A 20,349-nucleotide genomic window follows, 5' to 3' on the forward strand; every position below is an offset into this window, starting at 1 on the left:
CCCAGGAGGACCCCACTCCCGATACAGAGACATAAAATAGCCAGATTGGAGTTTACTAAAACGTACCTGTGGAAGTCACAATCCTTCTGGGAGACCGTCCTCTGGACAGATGAGACAAAAATAGAGCTTTTCGGTAACGCACATCATTCTACTGTTTACCGAAAACAAAAAGAAGCCTTCAAAGAAAAGAACACGGTCCCTACACTCAAACATGGAGGTGGTTCACTGATGTTCTGGGGTTACTTTGCTGCTTCAGGCACTGGTAGTCTTGACTGTTTGCATGGTATTATGGAATCTGAAGACTACCCCAAGAATTCTGGGGCGCAATGTAGGGCCCAGTGTGAAAAAGCTGGGCCTCAGCCGGAGGTCATGGGTCTTACAGCAGGACAATGACCCCAAAGCAAACTTTAAAAAGCACCCAGAAATGGTTTAAGACCCTGTAGAGTTCTGAAGTGGCCAGCAATGAGTCCAGATCTGAATCCCATAGAGCACCTGTTGAGAGATCCAAGGACAGCAGCTGGGAGAAGGAACCCTTCAAATCTGAGAGAACTGGAGCAGCTGCAAAGGAACAGTCATCCAAAATTCCAGTAGAGAGATGTAAAAGACTCATTGATTGTTACAGAAAGTGATTAAAATCAGTTATTTCTGATTTTACGGTTTGCTACCAAGTTGAGCGTGCCAATAATTTTGTCCAGGCCATTTTTGACATATTGTGTGTAATGTCTCAGATTAGTTTTTTTTTTGTGGTCTTCAAGTGCCAACAAGAGAAATTAATATGACAATACCAAAGCAATTGTAATTTCAACAACTTTCTGGGAGAAGTGGTGCATTTTCTGATATAAATGCAGGGGTGCCAATATTTTTGGCCATGACTGTACTTTCTGTTCAAAGTCTTGTTCACTGCTTTTCAATGCCAGAGTAAAACGTACTTCAGGTCGACGCATGACCGCTGATCGAGGCGCAGTTGCAAATGCAATAAACATTAGCTATGGCAATGACACAGGTTTGATGGGGTTAACTTTTAAAGCAAATTAAGTCAACCACTAATTACTATGCATAAAAGGAAATATCATTCAAAATAACAGCCCAATTACAGGCCAATTATGATGTAAGTAGGGGCGGTAATTAAAAGGAGCCCTCCAAATTGAGTTTCAGGCTGAGCTCACTCCCTGACTTGAATTCCATTTCTCTCACCACCCATCCCTGCAGGGAGATGTTTCACCTCTGCTCCCCTCTGTCTTAATGAGCATCCTTCCCTTAACCTATTAACTTTCCCAGCACCAAATATATATTTTTAGGGGTCCAAACATCAGTGGGATGGGATCGCTGTTCTTTTCTTGGTTGGTTTTTGCTGTGTTGGCTGAGGATGCCATGTGAGACTTGGCCAGTGGCTGAAGTTGCTACATGAACATAGCTTCCAGATGTCAAACAGGAGGAGATGCAGAGGACCTCTGGTTCTTCAGGTCGGCCTGTCGATGGCGTGTCGGTGACCCACTAAGTGTGAATCGCAGGGCTCACAGACACCCAGAGGGAAGAGGCCTAGCTGACACGGCAGAGAGGGAGGTCTTAACCGGAAAGGCACAGAGAGATGGGCACAAGGGAGAGAAGAAGGGAGAGAAGAATGGAGAGAAGAATGGAGCGCAGGAAGGGAGCTTCGGGTGCCCTGAGCTGATTCTAAAACTTTTTAAGGTGGGGGGAATAACAGAGGCCAACATTCATATAGAGGAGGCCCACCTATTCATTAGCCAATGGTAGGCCTTGAATCTGTGAGTGACAGGGGAAGGGATACTCCAGGGGCCAATCAGATTTCAGCTTGGGCCAGTACCCCTGTAGCCCGCCCCTGTAGGTTCCCAGTATTGATTGGTTCTCTATAGGCACATTCACACCAAAGTTCTGGTACCTGGTCCCTGGGCTGTCACTTCCGTGTGTCGCTTTCACACCGTACAACGTAACTTGGACCTTTATGTTAAATCAGCAATGGAGACACAAAAAGCTCATAGGTTAAACTTCACACATAATTCAAAACTACATCACCACCCCAAAACAATGAAGAATGAACAAGTTATTTTCTTAAATTATTTGTTAGTTGTTTGTTAGTTATTGGGGGGGGGGAGTGATTGTGACCTAAATGGGACACATTTTATTCATACAAACTGCAACATGTTTGTATTTCATTATTAAATCTGGCTGATTTTTTTGTTTCATGCAACGTATTCTGCTAATTAGCACTAGCAAGTTTCACCGCCAACACTGGTGATATTAGGCAAAAGTATATTGGTTATCGATCAAATTTTCTGATTTAGAAATATGGAGATGCAAGCAAAAAAATATATTCAATAAATGTAACTGAAGTATAAAAATAATTCCATCTGCCAATTTCTGCTCCGCTAATTAAATAGCAAGTTAGCGCCGGTGCTTGTGATCAACCAATCATTGTGCTACCACTGTAAACACCTCCCTAGTAGTTTGTGAAAGTTCCGAGTCTAGAGTAGGTATTAAAAACTACTCTGGAACTACAACTGGGCCGGGTTCCTGCAGTGTGAACACGTCAAATGTCTCTGGTTCCAGAAGAAGATTCTAGGTTCCAGAAAAAATGTTCCTGCGGTGTGAAAACGGCTAAACACAACACTGTCTCAGCCTCAGTTCATTCACACTTAACAGGAGCAGATTATGGAAATGGCCCTTTTAACGGTGAGGTGCCTTTCTCAGGTTTATGGGGATTTTAGGTTGTCATAACAACTTGGCACAATGAACTTCAAATCGGGTTTGAATCGGCTGCTCAACCAGCTTAGTGAGCTGGTGCTGAACCAATAAAAATGGTGGTACACTATAGGGGAGTGGCTTCTGTCAGCATATAAGCAGTCCGTACATCTGAATATAAGCTCTGGAAAAAATTAAGAGATCACAGCAACAATTTTAGTTTCACTTATTTCTCAATTTATGGGTGTAGTTCTGAGTAAAATATACATTTCTTTATAAACTCCAGCCTGGCTCTTCCCTGCTGATGAAGGGCTTCTTCCTTGCTGTAGGGGTCTTTAAGGGCTTCTAGGAGTCCTAGCAGTTCTAACTGTCCTAGCACTGCACTTCACACCACTTAATGTCTCCCATTCTTTTTGAAGGTCAGTGGATGTCATCCTCCAATTCATGAGGCACTATTGGGAAAGTTGACAGTCATCTCTGGCATTAGAAAGTTTCTTCCGCCCTTTACCTGGCTGGTTTGTGGTCATTGCCTAGTGTTTCCTGCTTCACATTGTTCCTGTGTACTATGGTTTTAGAAAGTTTGAGCCTGGAAGCAGCCTGCCTCGCAGTGTAGCCGCCCGGAAGCAGCCTGCCTCGCAGTGTAGCCGCCCTGAAGCAGCCTGCCTCCCAGTGTAGCCGCCCTGAAGCAGCCTGCCTCCCAGTGTAGCCGCCCGGAAGCAGCCTGCCTCGCAGTGTAGCCGCCCGGAAGCAGCCTGCCTCACAGTGTAGCCTTCTGCCAGCAGAACCAGGATTAAACCAAGATTTAACAACACAGATTCTTAATAAAATATGGAGTGGTTGCTTCATTTGTTCAAGACCTGCATATAAAAAAACACAAACACTGCACTGTAAAAGCAGTTAAACTAGATGAACTAAGGATCCCACTTAAATATGTGCCACCCTACAGAACGGTGCTGGTTCATGCCTGTTTCACTGGTGCCATAACGTACCTCTGGAACACAAAGACTAGCTAGATGGAGGTGCGCTACGAGGGGACAACCTTTGCACCGTTGATAGTGGCGCGTTACCCCCTATTTTTGGTATAAGTCCTGCACGTCACTCCCTCAGTGTTGCAGACCACCACCTCACAACAGTGGCTCCGATCCACTGATGTATCATCAACAGCCTGGCAAAGTCGGGATGTGAAAGATGACAGCCTTGACTAAAACGGACATGACAGGCATGCGGGCAATGTGACTTCATTTCAGAGGGACGCAGTCTTCACCTGCCGCTGGGCAAACCCGCCGTCATGAACACTGGAAACAGGTTATTTGACTTAGGCTCTCGATCTGAGGGAGTCAGCCGATACGAAAGCGGCATTATTCGCAACGCAAATACCAAAGAGCACTTTCAATAAGATCCCGTGAAGGTCGAAAGATCAGCTTGTGTACTTTCTCTTAAAAGATATTACAATGGCTGTTGGGTCGATTCCGATTTTCCAGTTCAACGGCCAAATAATAAAACGTTATCAGTTCGGCATTAGCCAACCCCAATACATGCTCTTATCATCTCCGTAGCCTTCCCTCTGTGACTGGGTTATTGAAAATGAGTATCATTCACGACGGAGACCCAAAAAGCCATTACACGCAATGAAAGCTAAAGCATCAAGCACAATATTTTTTCACAACAATTGGCACAATAGAAAACTCTTGCCCAGAGGAATAACTAAACTTCTCCACCCCTCAGAAACCATATTAAATATTTAATACACGCTAACATGACAGATGCGGCACAAATATGTAGGGAATGAGTAGTGGCAGTGGACAATGCAGCGATGAAGAGTGAATCTTCTGCCAGTTGGGGGGGGCAGCCTTGGGACTATGATACAAGCAGAAATTCACAATCATTTAAGTTCTAAATAAAATGGGAGAACCCTAACCCCTCAAAGGAGATGATCTGCACCCATATGGGGTTTCTCAGAGTAAACCTCAGAATACACTGCCTTAAATATTTTTTTCAAAGAAAGGCATTTTCACAGAAAATATTATTTTTAGATGGTGTATCTGTATAAATTAGCATTGAACAAATATGATTCCTGAGCATTCCCGGTATCTTCCAGACTGAACAGATACGATATAATTACAAAAGTGTATTAAATTGGAAAACAAATACTAAACATTCCATTATTTTCATTTATCAAATAAAAAGTTCAGATACACCATCCAGAATAATCAATACACAAGTACAAGTCTAGCTGGTTCAAGAACATAAATATGCACCAAATTCTGCTTGACCGGACCAAGTTCTTCAAAAGTAACCATTGAGCAATCCATGTTCCCTCAAAAAGCGTAAACAGAACCTGGTCATCATGATGACCCAGTGACAGCTCTGACTGCAATTCAATGTTTTTAAATATTTAAGAGCTCAATACATTTACTGGCTTCCATCCACAGTAAAATCTGTACAACCCAAGGAGGACATTTGAAAAGAAAGAGCTCACTACTCACACACATGGTTGGAACCGCAAATCGGACATGAAAAAGATCCAAGCAGGGCCGACCTAAGGCGTATGTGAACTAAGTGGCTGCTTAGAGCCCAGTGGCCACTAGGGGGCCCATATTTCATCACCCTGTCAGAACGGAAAGGAAGATGACATATGACAACTAGGTTAATCAAATTTTGTTTAGGGTCACAAAACGGGTTGGGCCGGCCCTGGATCCAAGCGAGGTGTTTGGATTTGGAATCAAGGTCTGGATCTGAAGAGCCCCGACCTAGAGAGACCACATATACTGTAGTATCAATAGATCGGTATCAAATCTATACTCTATGGATTGAAATGTTATATTATGCACCCTTTGGCTTCAAATCATCCTCTGAAGCATCCGACCCACTGTATGGTGAGTGGTATCTGAGCATATCAGCATGAGTCAAGTTGTTAAGCAAACTGCAGTGGCTTTTGAGCCCTTTCTCCCAGTGACGCCCATAGGTGCTTCATCATACAGTTGTGGAGTGATTGTTTAAGAGAGTAACATTGTTTTAGAATAACATACAGTGCACTGGATGAAGAGCGTGGCTGTACTTTCTGGATTCCTGATCCTCCGCAATAGAAAATGGTTGGAAATCGCTGGCAGTTATCTAATTCCTATTGTGCTTTGTTTTTCTGGGGTGACGGTCTTCGGCTTAAAGCAGCTTATAAAGCTCAAAAAATGTACGGAAAAATACGGACAAACAAATATTTATTTATGCAGTGAATTTATTCATTTCTTAATTTATGTTGTTTTTTTTTTTTATACATAGGTCTACAGGACATTTATTTATCTAAGTCACGTTTCGTCCTCCAAAGTCTTTCTTTTCTCTTCAGATTCTGCAAGGCCTCAGCAATGAAACTCGTTTGCATAAGCTTCAACTGTCAAGCTCAAGGAGATTCGAATATATAGTTCAAATAGTTTGGATACTAAAATCTGATTGGCTTTTAAAAAAAAATAAAAAATCATTGTTTTAGTGCATAATACGTTCTTTTAAAAAAGTTGTGTCTTACAGCCAAGCCGTTTGCCAACGATTCATCACTAGTTTACTCTCGCTTGTCCAAGTTATGTGGTATTAGAATGTTTGAAGAACTTTGAAAAATAAACCTCTTATCACCAAAATATATTTAGTGTAACACACACAAAAAAAAAGCTGCTGTGGACAGGACCGCGAGTGTGATCTTTGCCAGCCTGGCAAAATGGTTGAGAAATTAACTGGTTGAGAAATAGATTCCCCACATTTGCATTTGGCGACGTGGCAAATGACTAGCAAAAACCGAGCCTACTACTGTATGACAGCACCATAGTAATGCCTAACTACAGTGTTTCCTATCACAATGGACTGATTGTATCTAAATCAGGACACACACCCCTAAAATGCTCAACACATCTTTGCTTTGATTTGAAACAGGACTCCTGCCTTCTAACAAGGTACACATGAAAGTCTGCGCCCTCAGAAAATCTCGCCAAACTCCAAGGGAAATAAATGTTTCCATTATTCTTATGCCCTCAAGGTGCACAAATGGGAAAATAACATGCTGCAAAAAGCACTAGAAATAGGCGAATTTTGCACCCAACACACATAACATTGCTACTACTCCACTCTTTTCACGTGGTATATGTTTAGGGTTTGGCTAATCTTAGGCGGCATGACAGAGCCATAACAGAGATGGCCTCGATGCAGTGAATCACCAGAGCTGAGATTGGTGAAGGAGGAAGAGAGAGTGTAACGCGAGCCCTCATTAAAATCATTTTTGTTCGCTTGGCTGGAATTACCTTGTTGCACTCAACTCTTCACCAGCCTGCGGTGATTCAATCACCGTTAAAAGTTGTCAGCTGGGTGTCATTCGCACGTTAATTTTTTCTTACCGCTAGCCTGCCTTTGTCAGACCCTCGCCAAAGTGTGCAGAGGACAGGCAGTACAGGATTAACATTATCGTGACGACGTTGCCAGGCGGCCATTTTAAATTGATGACTGCGGAAAGCCTGTATCTGGCAGGAGGGACACTGAAACATTCAATTGAGCAGGAGTGTCTGAATTACTGCCTGTTTTTAATAAGGTCTCCGACTGTTGGAAAAAATAAAGCATAACAAATCTCAACATGTGGCGTCATAAAAATATGTCCAGATGAAATATGCGTGGCGTGTTTCGGCTTATTTATTTTACTTCTGGCTGCAGCACAAATCAATGTAATGGACACCAGGCAAGATTACTGTGGTAGGAAATTAATAAACCGCCATATTTGCCGATGCCAACATAATCGCGTGAAAAGAGGGTGCCGGGACCCTCGGAAATTACCCTTTCAGGAAACAGCCAGGCTGAGAATATCCTGAGGGAAGGTGCTTTGCATCGTGAGGCTGGGCTAATTGATCGGAGAGCCCCAGGAATCCAGTCCAGTCCCAACACATCTTTTGCACTGACCCAGCTCCAGTGTTTGTTCCCAAGTAACGGGAACCGATATGGCGTTTTTCCACTGGCATACAGGACCCGAGCCGTACCGCCAAGAGAGTCTAGTTACAGTGTGGTTCCAGCTCGCTTCAGCTTTTCTCTGCAGAAAGATCGACTTGGTAAAGGCATCGGGTTTGGACAGCAACAGAGACGCTTACTTACTGTTCACATGGTATACATCATGATTAACCATTTGCATTGTTAAAAATGTTTTCCTATTGTTTTATGCTATATATATATATATTTTTTTTTTTTTAGGAAAGCATACAACTGCTAAGATATCATATTTAGTAGTAGTGATATTATTTTGATTTTATGGATATTTTTAACTTTGTTGTTTTTAATGTGGCACTTTGAGATTTTGTTAATGAAAAGTGCGTTATAAATAAAATGTATTATTATTATTATTATTATTATTATATGCTAATTTCCACTAGTATGTCTGTGTATGTTAGCATCAGACGCTTGTGGAATTAGCATTCGCTTCTGTAAATTTGCATTACGAATCCATTCCATTCAGTCATTCTACGGTACTGTGGAAAGTACGGTTTTTAAGTAGGAAGTTGGAAATTTTCATGTTCCGAGTTATCGGGAATGCATTAATATATCGCGATGTGCGATTCCACTAATAATGAATAACGTACAGAATATGCAGTTTTTTTCTTCAGATAATCCATGTATATCGATGCAGAACACCGGTGTCTCCCTGTATTTTGGCCAATCAGGTGGTGATGATGCAACCAGCTCAGTTTGGTCATGCTTTCGACCCTGATAGTAAGTAGGGCCATTATATCAGGGGTACGGCTCACATACTTTACAATGGAAAACCGTCAGTTCACGGTACGGCTCGGTTCCTGGCTGCAGTGGAAAAGCACCATTAGACATCGTGATGAGACACCATTTCAGAACGTCAAATTACCTAACCAGCAGTACCATACTTTATCCAACTTAACTCAAACCAGTTTTTACTGACAAATTTTAATCCAAGAAATCCTTGTCAAGTTCCTCATTGAAGTGCACAACAGATCCTCCCAAAATGTAAATCTGTCACCTTCTGGTCACAAAATGCAACTCGACGATCGTTCCATTAGCTGCTACTGCAGAAAGTGAAATTCTACGTGAGGCTAAATGAACACATCAACACCAAGGGGCACTGAGAAGAGATGACGCCTGCGGAGGGCTTATACACTTTACTCCTCCTGAATCCCCCAAACACAGCAGAAGCCCACAGATTTAGACGTCCTGTTCTTTCATGCTGGGATTTAAATCTCTCCAAAGGCCCATTTTTAGCTATGGGAGCTGATATTAGACAGGATATTCAATACACACACTGACATTCACGCTCTTAACATCTTCTGTGGCACCAGGGACAAAAAATAGATCCGGGTGTTTCTGCGAAACACAGGCCCGGTGAACAAGTCATGAAGGTTAAACAGGATCGAGCCTAATCAAAGTAGCATGTCTAATAAGAAGGTCATTTACTTTTACTAATGTAAAATGCCTGTAAAAGACCCAGTCAAACATCTTAATGGTACTTAATGATATGAAAGGGGAATCAATTTGCTTAACAAGGAAACATTGTTTTTTTTTTTTAAATGGTTAAAGAGATACAGAAAGCCAACGGCTATCCAACAATAATCGATTTTCTTTAAAAGTAGTACATCTGTAATTTCTGCTATACCTCAAAAATCAATACTTTCCAGTGAAATCATGCAGTTCCATCATGACGTTCATTTTAGTTCCTGGACACAGGTATCCAGGAAAGACGTGGCCTTCTATGAAACAACAAAATTATACTAATGGAAACAGCAGCATAAACATAAATATATACAATAAGATTTTGTTTGGGTTTATTAATTTATGATTCCATAGTAGAGTCACCACAATTTTGGTGTCTGTACTGGAAAATGCAAAGCAGAAGAGAGTCTGAATGAGATGCCAGTCCATTGCAGGGCACAGAATAGGGACAATTTAGAGGGGGGGTGAAACGGTTCACAAAGAAAACCAAAAACCACCCTACACAGGTCACGGTTTGGTGCACCGAAATGATTTTTGACAAATCAATTATTATACCGAAAACATGCAATTATCTATAGGAACTTCGGAATTTCCCAGTGGAGTCACAGATTGATGTAATCTCTCATGCTACAAGTCAAAACATTATTCAAATGTCAAAACAATAAAGTCATAAATAAAGACAGACAGGACTGTGGTCTCATCTCTCAAGTAATCGCTCACATAATTGCTTAAAGGCGACCTGGTCAGCCAATCAATCACTGCATATGAAAGTGCACACGATGGACTGTCTGAAAGATCCACCTGCAAAACTGAAGTCTGCTGTTTGTACATTTGCTCTGGACAAAATCTGAACCGAAATTCACCGAACTGTGACCATTGAACTGAAATAACAACCGAACTGTGAAAATCTAAATCCTTGCAAGCCTCAATTTTGAATAACTGATTCACCTAAACCACATGTCTTTGGACTGCAGGAAGATATCCATATGAACAGAGAGAGAACAGAGATTCAGACCTGTGGTAAGAGGCCGTTGGTCATACCCAGACAGCCGCCACGCTGCCCTGATCATAAACATTGTTTCCTGCCAGATATTTAGACTGTTGCAGACTTTGTAATAGCACCTTGGACATTAATCCTAAAGCTCTAAAATCTGAGTTTCTAACCCTGATGTGGAGTATAGTCTAGTGGCACACAATCTGTCTGGGTCTGTAAATACATTCAAAAGTCCTACTGAAGCATACAGTATAACCTTCCGGAAGTGTATTGACCCCGCTGGCCTGCAGCAGATGCAGCAACCACCCTCACGTTCGTCGACTGCCTTCCCAGGCACGGCAGTGAAGCAGGCCGCCAACATGCTGTCAGGTTACTGAGGTGAAGTCTTACCACACTCTGCATGGCAACATAATTCAAATTTCCCTTGAAGCAGCCGATGGCCAGAATTGTTTTTTAAATTGTTTTTTTTTTTGTAATGGCTGATTTCAAAAACCATATTTTCCTCACTCCTGCTGATTAATATGTTGCGGCGAGCATTATAGTTCGGTATTAGAATAATGATATCAGGTTCATAATGAGCTCACCTGGATATATATATATATATATATATATATATATATATATAAGTGTCAGTAAATGAGAGTTTTAATCACTGTGGCGACGAGATGCTGCTGAGAATCACTGATGTCGCTACTGGACATGCAGGGAGCATCACTGCCGTTTAGGAGGCAGAGCGCGGCTGCAGCTGACAGCATCGCCCCCCCTCCCCCCCCCACCACCCTGGGATGCACATTAACATTCTTGCACCTTTCACGCCAGACCCCTCCAGGCTCACCTGACATTTACCCCTCCTTTATGTGCCACTGGAGAATGCCAGTCTCTCTGCATACACTGCTTGCTGAATACAGTCACTGTACAGGTTTACCAGGTCCCACTCTTTACTGATAGAGCACTACTGGAGGTGATAAAGTGCAACTGGGTTCCATTCATTACAATTATACTCCCACTGGAGTCCACTCATTACATGAAGGGACCTAGTTTACCACTTACAAAGTTCACTGTTGGGGGCTTATTGGGACACATTCATGAGATAACGCACATTTTTTGACTAGTTGTTCAAAGCTGGATTTTAAAAACTGAAATGTGTGGCTTTGATTTGTCAGGCAGTGCGCCTGAAACGAACAGTGAACTGGCGTTAAAAACAAAATTAAATTACAAAACCTGATCTATCTGTCAAGAGTCATTTGAGAAGAAAGTTAAAAACCAACAGGAGAGCTGAAATAAAAAGTCCATTTAGCAAATTTTATAGAATTTTGAGGCACGGGGATAAATGGTTAATATAACTGGGTGGATGGATGGATGGATGAAATATTAAGAACTACAAAAGGCAAAATGGTTTTAATCACTCTGATTTTTGGTTGGATGAAAACCTGGACAAACATATTTACATAATTCATAATAATTGTGAGTCATTATTACTGTTGGCTGTGGAAGATTGTTTACATCTATTGCAATGATTATCAGTTTAATATAAAGGCTAAATTTGTCATACACCGTCACACATTTCCTTGATATACTTACAGCTATTAAGATTTCATGGCTTAATCTTAGAAAACTTTGAGTTTCACATTCAAACACCATTTGTTAACCTGCCCTGTAGATACATATCTATGCTCATCTACAAACTAAAAAGAACAAAATATTCTATCCTTCAACACCTTCTCTGTCCTTTAACCAAAAACCACCATGGGAATACAAATGTAGAACTGACCTTCAAAATGATCATAAAATAATTATTGGGAAAAAAAATCACATATATTACTTTTCCATAGCACGATAAACTTACACTTAATGTACAGATTCATTTCTATTAATTGCACAAATAATTAGATAACCAATATCTATACACCATCAGTACATCACACAGTGCAGTCATACTGTAAACGAAGTAAGTAAATTAGTAAATGATTAAAAAAAAAAAAAAAAAAAACACAATGTTGAGGGCCGGCTGGTCCAATTGCATTGCTGATTCTGGCATAGATTAGCATAGCCTGTAAAGATTTGGTGTGATCACTAATACAGGCTATACTAATTAAAGCCAGAATCATCAATTCAGTCTTCAGCTTTTTCTCCTGGAACGGTTCCTTCAATTAAGATACTGCAAATAAAGGCTGTGTTAATATTTCACCAGAAGGGAGGGGTGGGGGGGCGGGGGGGGGGGCAGATGCCCCTCTAGAAAGAGGGAAAGAAACCTGATTTTCCATTTTAGAAAACGGGGGGAAAAATACACTTAATAGATCAATAGTGACGTTACCAAAACAAAATCTTCCGCCCTCCAGCTTGGGTCCTTGTTTAGTCTTCTCCTTGAGAAGAGATTGCGAGGAAGATTGAAAGCGTCCCTTCAGTACAAGAGCAGGGCCACTTCACTCACTGCAGGTCTTTTCCGATGCACCTCCACACGCAGTAAACGATCCTGACCTCTAACAAAGAGCACTGCATGACAGGGTAGCAGATTAAGCTGATATACACCTTCTCATCACGTCCCTTTGTGTGTATGTGTGTGTGTGTGTGTGTGTGTCCCAAGTATACCTTACCTTGTGGGGACCAAATATCGCCACAACATGATACCTGCTCTTTTATTTTATGGGGACCAGTTTCTTGGTCCCCATATGGAAAAACTCATATTTTATAAAAATGTGTCACTGCAATGGAAAAAACTAAAAATGCAAAAACTCTTGTATTTTGTTTGGTTACTTATGGCTATGGTTAGGGCTGGGTAGGGGTTAAGGTTGTCAAAGTTAGCATTAACATTTTTCCCATAGAAATGAATGATTACAAGACTCTGTGTGTGTGTGTGTACACGAGTGCGTGTGTCTACATTTATACAGGTTTGTGTCTGTGTTTATGTTTGTCTATATATGTATGTACATGTGTGTTTGCCTACATACATACACGTTTGTGTATCTATATACGTATGTACATGTGTGTGTGGGTGCGTGTGCATGCCTGCACGCGTTTACATATGTACATATGTGCGTCCCCGTGTGTCTACATACGAGCGTGTGTGTGTCTCTGGCACTGCTCCAAAGTTCATGAAACGCCTTTCCAGAGCTTTAATGTGCCACATTGTTTAATAATAGATGCAAGATCCACTCGAAATCCTCTGAAGGCCCAAGAGCGTGTTGCTAAGCCTCCAGAGATCAGTGTGTGCTGTGACGTTCTCAGGGTCACAGGACAATCCCGCAGGTGCAGGCCAGCCTTCGATCCCCACAGCGCCGCTTTGGGACACTCCATCGGGAGACAGAAAAAGCACCACGCAACCCCATAAATCCTCCCCCCCCCGCCACCTGGGCAGGTGGTCACGGAAAGAGCGCAAATACCAGTGGAGAGTTAGGACTAAATGGACGAAGTTCAAAATAGTTTCTGCTGACAGGCCAAACCTTAACATCTAACAAGTCCTTAATTTATGCTGGCCTGCAACCAGTATGACAGTGTCTTCATCCACAAGCTCCCTAAGCCGAACCAAAGCCGGGACAATCAGGCGCTCTTGCAGGGCATGGTCACAAACTGTCAGCCGATATTTTAAGGTATAAACAAGGATAATCTCATTTCCGCTCCTTTCTTCAATGCCGTGAATGCTTTCTGCTAAGTTGCTCATGCATTTCATACATATCTTTAATATATATATATTTTTTTTTTCCTCACGCAGCCTGAAAAAGAAAGACAGCATAATGCATAGCTGCATTTTGGAGCAGAACCAAGTTATTTGGGAATATTCCGAAATCCATTTGGCTTCAGATCAACTAATCTTCATTGGCCGGTTACTCCACAGCAGTGAATAACAGATTAAAAAAACAGATACATACTGCATGATGGGAAATGTTTTCTTAGCAGATTTCGGTACAGGAAAGTTTCTTTAATGCAATACAATAATAATATAATTTTAATTGTCTTATAACTACCCATTTTATCACCATTGTAAGGGGAATTGGCAAAGGACATGCATGTAGACAACATGATTGTGCAAGTTGGATTTCCATCCATCCATCCATCCATCCATCCATCCATCCATCAACCTGAACAAGATGTAAGTCCACTGCAGGGAACACAGACTTTTGCAACTGGATCTACAAGTTTACAGCAGTTTTTAAAATGCTAACTGGAGAACTGTGTCGTTTCTGAGTGAAAACACACGCAGTAATTGCACTGCATACCTGACAGATGCACAGAAATGGAATGTGCGAGGAATGAGCCAGAGAAATGACATCGTTTTGGGAGGACGTGAGAAAGATGTTAATGTGGGAACCGCACTGGACGGCTGCGCTCTCACCTCCCGAAGCGCCGCGTGGACAATTCATGACAAGGAAAATTACAGTGTCTTCAACCAAATTTAAAATTCAGAACGGAGGCGGACCATGGTGAGAAAAGAAAAAAGTCTTAGTCAGTGAAATCTGGGCGTTAAAAAAAAGAGAGACAGAGACTGAAGTACATAGAGAGGACTGTACTCCTATGATAAGGCCCTTCTCTGGGATTCGGAACACAGTGTACCTTGTGCTGTGACCCCTAACATCTGGCCAGTGTTCGGCACCCTTTTGCATCCTTATGTCGTATTTTCCGTCTCCGAAGGCATATTAAATCAGGCTTCGAAATCTTCTTTAGGAAATGTCTCAAAAGGCAACGACGTGTGGAATCTGCCTTCTGCTAACGAGGCGCACAAGCCCAGCTATGTGGCTGTCGCAATGCTCAGTGTTCACAATACCCCAGATAAGGGCATAATCCTCGCCTGCTAGCCAAGAGTGCCTTCCCTAATGTCGGCTGCCAAGCCCTGTAACTAACCTCCATTATAATGAGTAAATGGCTGTTTTCCCTTCAGTTTCCACTTCATAATGCAGTAAATGAGACTAAAGGAGAACAATAGCACCATGCTGGGTTTGGGTAGAAATATTTTCCGCATCAGAGCTTACATGTAAAGCCAACGAATGGAATCCAGCTGGTCCTAGTTGGACCCATAGCCTGGAAATGGTGTTTATATGGCGAGGGGGTGGAGCTAAGGAAAGTGGATGTTGGGGAACACCTGAAGAAGCAGGGATGGCTGCATCTCAACCAGAACTGCTGGTCTGCCTCTAACTAAGCTATGATTCCTTCTGATTTTGGACCTTTCAGTGTAAAAGCCGTAAAGGGACCTTGGCCCCATTTGGGTTTCCATTTTGTTTTTGACATTTATTTTTCTACTGGGTCCTTGTGGCAAACTGCTGTCATATACCTGCCAGAATAGAATTACATCACTCTCGTCAGATGTAAAATGCCCTTCTATTTACGGAGACGGGAATACCGGCAAAAGCATGTGATCATACGGTTGGATAAGCACGGAGAATAACCAAAGGAAAAAAAAAAAACGTAACAAATCACGGCCCAGAGAAATTGAGTTGATATATAGTCTAAAATGAAAGTAGTCTTGATTAAAGAAAACATTTTTCTTTATGGGACTGGAGTCAAATTCATTTTTTGGAGCGAATCTACAAGCTGAGTCACTAACATCCAAGCGCATTGTACATTATACCCAACACTGGTTGGCTATTCATTATATTTGGTCTAATTAGGAGCAGTGTGGAAAGCAGGAGATAAGTGAAACGTGTTTGATGTAGCAGTCTAGAACGTTATTCAGTTCGGGTGAGCTGAAGCTCATTAAAATGCTAATTTTTTTTCTCCCACTTTTGGGCAATTTCCACCTTTGTGGAGTTCCAAAGGAATGCAAACTACAGCGCCACACGATTAAAGGTAAGAGTGTTTTGAACTCCATTCGGGGTATTCATAGCATACTAACAGTGGGGATAAAGCGTGTTAAAACAGTCAAAGGGGGGTTTATTGGATGCTTATGACTACTTTACCCTTATATGTACCTACTGATGTTTAAAACGACCTCCATATCAAACAAGGGTTATACAAGCTCCCAATGAATCCAGAAAATCTGATGTTGTTACACAATGATTCTCTACACCAGTGTTTCCCAATCCGGTCCTCGCAGACGGTCCATGTTTTTGCTCCCTCCCAGCTCCGGGTAGCAAAAATGTGGACTGTCCATGGGTCCCCAAGCACCGGTCTGGGAAACACTGCTCTATACTTCTCTGAATGCAAAATTCAAACTATATTACTTATCACACAACTGAATTCCCTCTGTTCATGGGATTGAATTTAAATTATATGAATTTAAATGATAATTTACAGGTATTAAATTGTAAATGGTGTTTGACTATTAAAACATGCATGTTTATGGTGTATTTTTACTTGAATGTTACCTGTTACGGTAGACCATCACATTATTCTGCAGCTTTTAAAAGAAAGACACGCACCTCAACACTACGCACACCCTGTCTCTCATAATTTCCCAACAGAAGACTCAATTTTTAATGTACCTCCAGGAAATATAGACAGATTGGGTACAGTGCAAAATTTACTAGGGCAGTCAAGCGACACATCAATCTCAGTTTCTTGTATAGGCAACATTAACTATAGAGTCCATAACCTGGGGGGGGGGGGCTCATTTACAGCTACAGCCCTGCAGAGGAGCAAGAGATTTCATGTCTGGGATTATTTTTCTTCAATTTTTTTCCCACTGTTTATTTTAAAGACAGAGAATTAGAGAACACTACAGAGGAAGGGGAGATGACATTGTATGTACATTTGCCGACATCCTTTGTGATGCGCTGCAAAAAGCCAGTACATCTCAAGCACATTTCTGGGGATTGCGGTATCGGGGAGACGCCGACGACGATGACAGCGATGTGAGTTTTAGAAACTCTGAGGCAACAAAATGAGAGCATCACGGCTCTTTGTTCCTCACAAAGCAAAATGCCTTCGGAATTCGGAGACACTGGCCCCTAATCTTTTCTATTAATCTCTCCCGTGAATTCGTAACATCAAAGGTCTTCCCTGTGCAAAAATTTCAGAACGTTCCTCACCAAAGAGTAGAAATATTTACAGTCCCTAACATACCTTGAAACATAGTCAGACTGAGTACCCCTCAATAAGCGTAACTAAATATGTTAATTTTAAGTACAAAGAAATACATATGTCTACTTTAAAGTGTAGGCTCCCCAAATTGGCCAAGCCCTCCCACATTGCAAATGGTCAAATCAGCTATAAATATTTTTTATATTAGAGGGAGCACGAATATCAGCTGAATTAAAATCACATTTATATAGCGCTTTTCAAGACGCCCAAAACACTTTACTGAACCAATGGGGAGCCACTTCAACCACCACCACTGTGTAGCCCCCACCTGGATTATGTGACGGCAGCCATCCTGCACCGATACGCTCACCACACAGTAGCTAAGGTGGGGGGGGGGGGGGGGGGGGGGGGCAGGAGAGAATTCACCAGTCAGATATAAGGGCCAGATTTGAAAGGGCCACAGTGGGCAATTTTAGCCAGGACATCGGGTTACCAGCCTTACTCTATGGAAAGATGCCCAGGGACCGTTCACTACCTCAGAGAGTCGGGACCTCAGCTTTACGTCTCATCGGAAGAACGGCACCATCTTACAGTGTGCCAGTGTGGGGAGCCACACGTACCTCAGGGTGGGCTAACCTGTTGGCCACACCAGCTCTTTCATTCGTTCAGGCAAATAGGGCAGCCCCCCCCCCCCACCCACGGAACCTGTATTCTGCCAATTTAGCGAGCGACACACACATAGCGATGAAGAGCGGTCTTCACAGACGGCCCACTGTCGGATTGATTTCTCTCTCACTTCAAATCCAAAGGTCAGCCAGCTCAACGTGTAATTTGTAATACCTTCACATAAATGGCAGCTCTATAATGGAAAGTGATCATGTTAAGGCACGCTGTGAAATATCTTCACTGCAGCCATTTGTTTAGTCATTTATATGCGCGCTTATTCAACCAGTGTATATTTTCAAATGTTTTTTTTATTTTATTTTTTTTAATGAAAATGAATCTCCCTCACAATAAATGTTCAGGAAAGACAGAAAGCATTTCTCCTTTTTAACAGGGACTCCGAAGATAGCTTGCAGGACTGTAACCATGTCGCAGCATTGCACTTTAATGAACAATAGGAACGGGTTCATCCTGACATCAATTCAGTGTCTAATTACAGAGCTTTTAACCATTTAAAGGCAGGGAAATGGAAACTGCAGCCTCCCTCTTATGAAAGCAACACACGAAGTGAAATATCTGGTACAGAGAGAAGTTGCAGTACAGGCCATAGTGTGACTATGGTTATGTAACCAAAGGGACTGTGGATCCATTTAACAGCATTGCTGGAGCACAGTGGGAATCAGCAGTCATTATTATCACTAGGTGTTAATAACCTCTGGGAATATCAGCGAGCATCACTAATATTCATTATGCAGATAAGTCTTTGACCAGAGGGTAGCTGGACGACCTTGACCACTATACTTGTACCAAAAACTGAAGACTTGCTGTTTGTTTATGCCGTAGGGATGTGAAAGGAACAATTTAAATTCAAACCAAGAGCCAGCAAAGCAGTATTGTTATAAATGAACTGCCAATCAACTCTGGTATTAATGCTATTATAAATAATGATAAGTAAAAATTTATATGAAACAACGGAAACAATGTTGAAATACGTTGAGACTAACTTCTGTGTCCTAATCTACTAATCCAACAAACTGTCCCGGTCACTCCAGTGTTCATATACCTAAACATACGCTATTTGCGTGTAATGTAATTGCAAAATGTAAACTTTCCTGTTCCCATTTATCTATAATATTTAATGTAACATACAGGCAGTCCCCAGGTTATGAGCGAGATCCATTCCCTAAGTCGGTATTCAAGTCGAGTTTGTGGTATATAATATTATTATTATTAATAATAATAATTATAATAATAATAATAATAATAATAATAATACAGAAATAATAAAAGTAACTGCATACTGTACTCTAGGTCCAGCTGTCGAACTGCTGAAGTCGTGCAGTGTTTTCATGACCGTCACAAATTAGTGTGTGCCTTTGTTATTACAAACCTTTGCATTTAACCTGAACGTTTTATATAATAGACTTCATGGTAATCCGAGTTGCAGTGTTAAGTACGAGTTGTCCATAAGTTGGACGTTCTTAGCCCGGGGACTGCCTGTAAAATAACTCAATGATTCAGTTATAGTGCCGATGCAAGCGACTTTGGGGAACATACCAGGTTCGAGAAGATCTGGGGGTCACCTCTCAGTGGAGTGATGTTCTGTGTTCCAGCATCCAGCCAAGGCACGCTCTTCTGGAGTTGTCATTGTGTCAGAGGACTGGAGAAGCAAGAGGCAACACTCACACTTAATATTTGTGCATCGCCAGAAGTTGAATTCTAATATGCTAACCCGCATCCTTGGTTGTTTTAAAACCCAAATCACTTATAGCGGCAAAACAAACGTAACGTAGCACGCCAAGCGCCGAGAGCTGGCCTCCACCTTAATGAAGCGCTGTTCATGGCTCCAGTAGCTACCTGGAGGAATCCCCTCCATTTTTCAGTGCTATTTATGGGCGTCACAGTAACAGTAATTCAAGATCTTGCAGGATTTATCCATGTGTCACAATGCCACATGTGTCACACGTCACAAACAGCAGTGAGATTCAGGGCTTTTAGAGTGGTCACGTGAGCGACAGGTGACTCAAAATATGGCTGCATTTCTTTTCATTTAGTCCATAAAAAAATGTCAAAAACAGGTTGCACTTTGCTTGATATTGTTTAATTAATTGAACGTCACATTTAGTCCATGAACTGTCAGATGCTAAAGGGCATAAACGCATTGAAAGCTATTATACTTACTAAGAAATTAGTATATTTTACTCTGGCGGTGTTTTGATGTTTGATGGCATTTGTGTCTAAATGATTTCATTACTAATTGATTGGCTTCTCATTATGTTGTTGCTGCATGAGAGACACCGTGGGATGATGGTGTGGGAAGGTGTCTTTACGTCATACATACATAAGATCAAAGTGAACAAACGTGTTAAGTGCACATTCACGCAGCCGTTCGAATACTAGCCGATAAAATCACAGCTTTTTTCTAAAAGTACATTTTTATTTCGCCAAGCCGTCCTTCCTGTGCCACGCTCGCCATCTGGAACATATTTACGACAGCGCAAATCTGTGTTTGTAATTAATCAGCTCGCCCCTCGCTACACCAACAAGCGAATCCGACGAGATCGAGGCAG

General features: G+C 41.8%; 1 protein-coding gene across 1 annotated transcript in view; it reads right to left on the bottom strand.

Annotated features, from left to right (window-relative positions):
- Positions 1–20,349, bottom strand: part of LOC111853675 (muscarinic acetylcholine receptor M3) — a 77,312-nt gene that overhangs the window by 37,152 nt on the left and 19,811 nt on the right. The window contains exon 2 of the mRNA XM_023830865.2: positions 19,337–19,439. The gene's annotated coding sequence lies outside the window, so the exon portion shown is untranslated. The remainder of the gene's footprint in view (positions 1–19,336; positions 19,440–20,349) is intronic.

Source organism: Paramormyrops kingsleyae, chromosome 20 (assembly GCF_048594095.1).
Source record: "Paramormyrops kingsleyae isolate MSU_618 chromosome 20, PKINGS_0.4, whole genome shotgun sequence".
Taxonomy (NCBI): domain Eukaryota; kingdom Metazoa; phylum Chordata; class Actinopteri; order Osteoglossiformes; family Mormyridae; genus Paramormyrops; species Paramormyrops kingsleyae.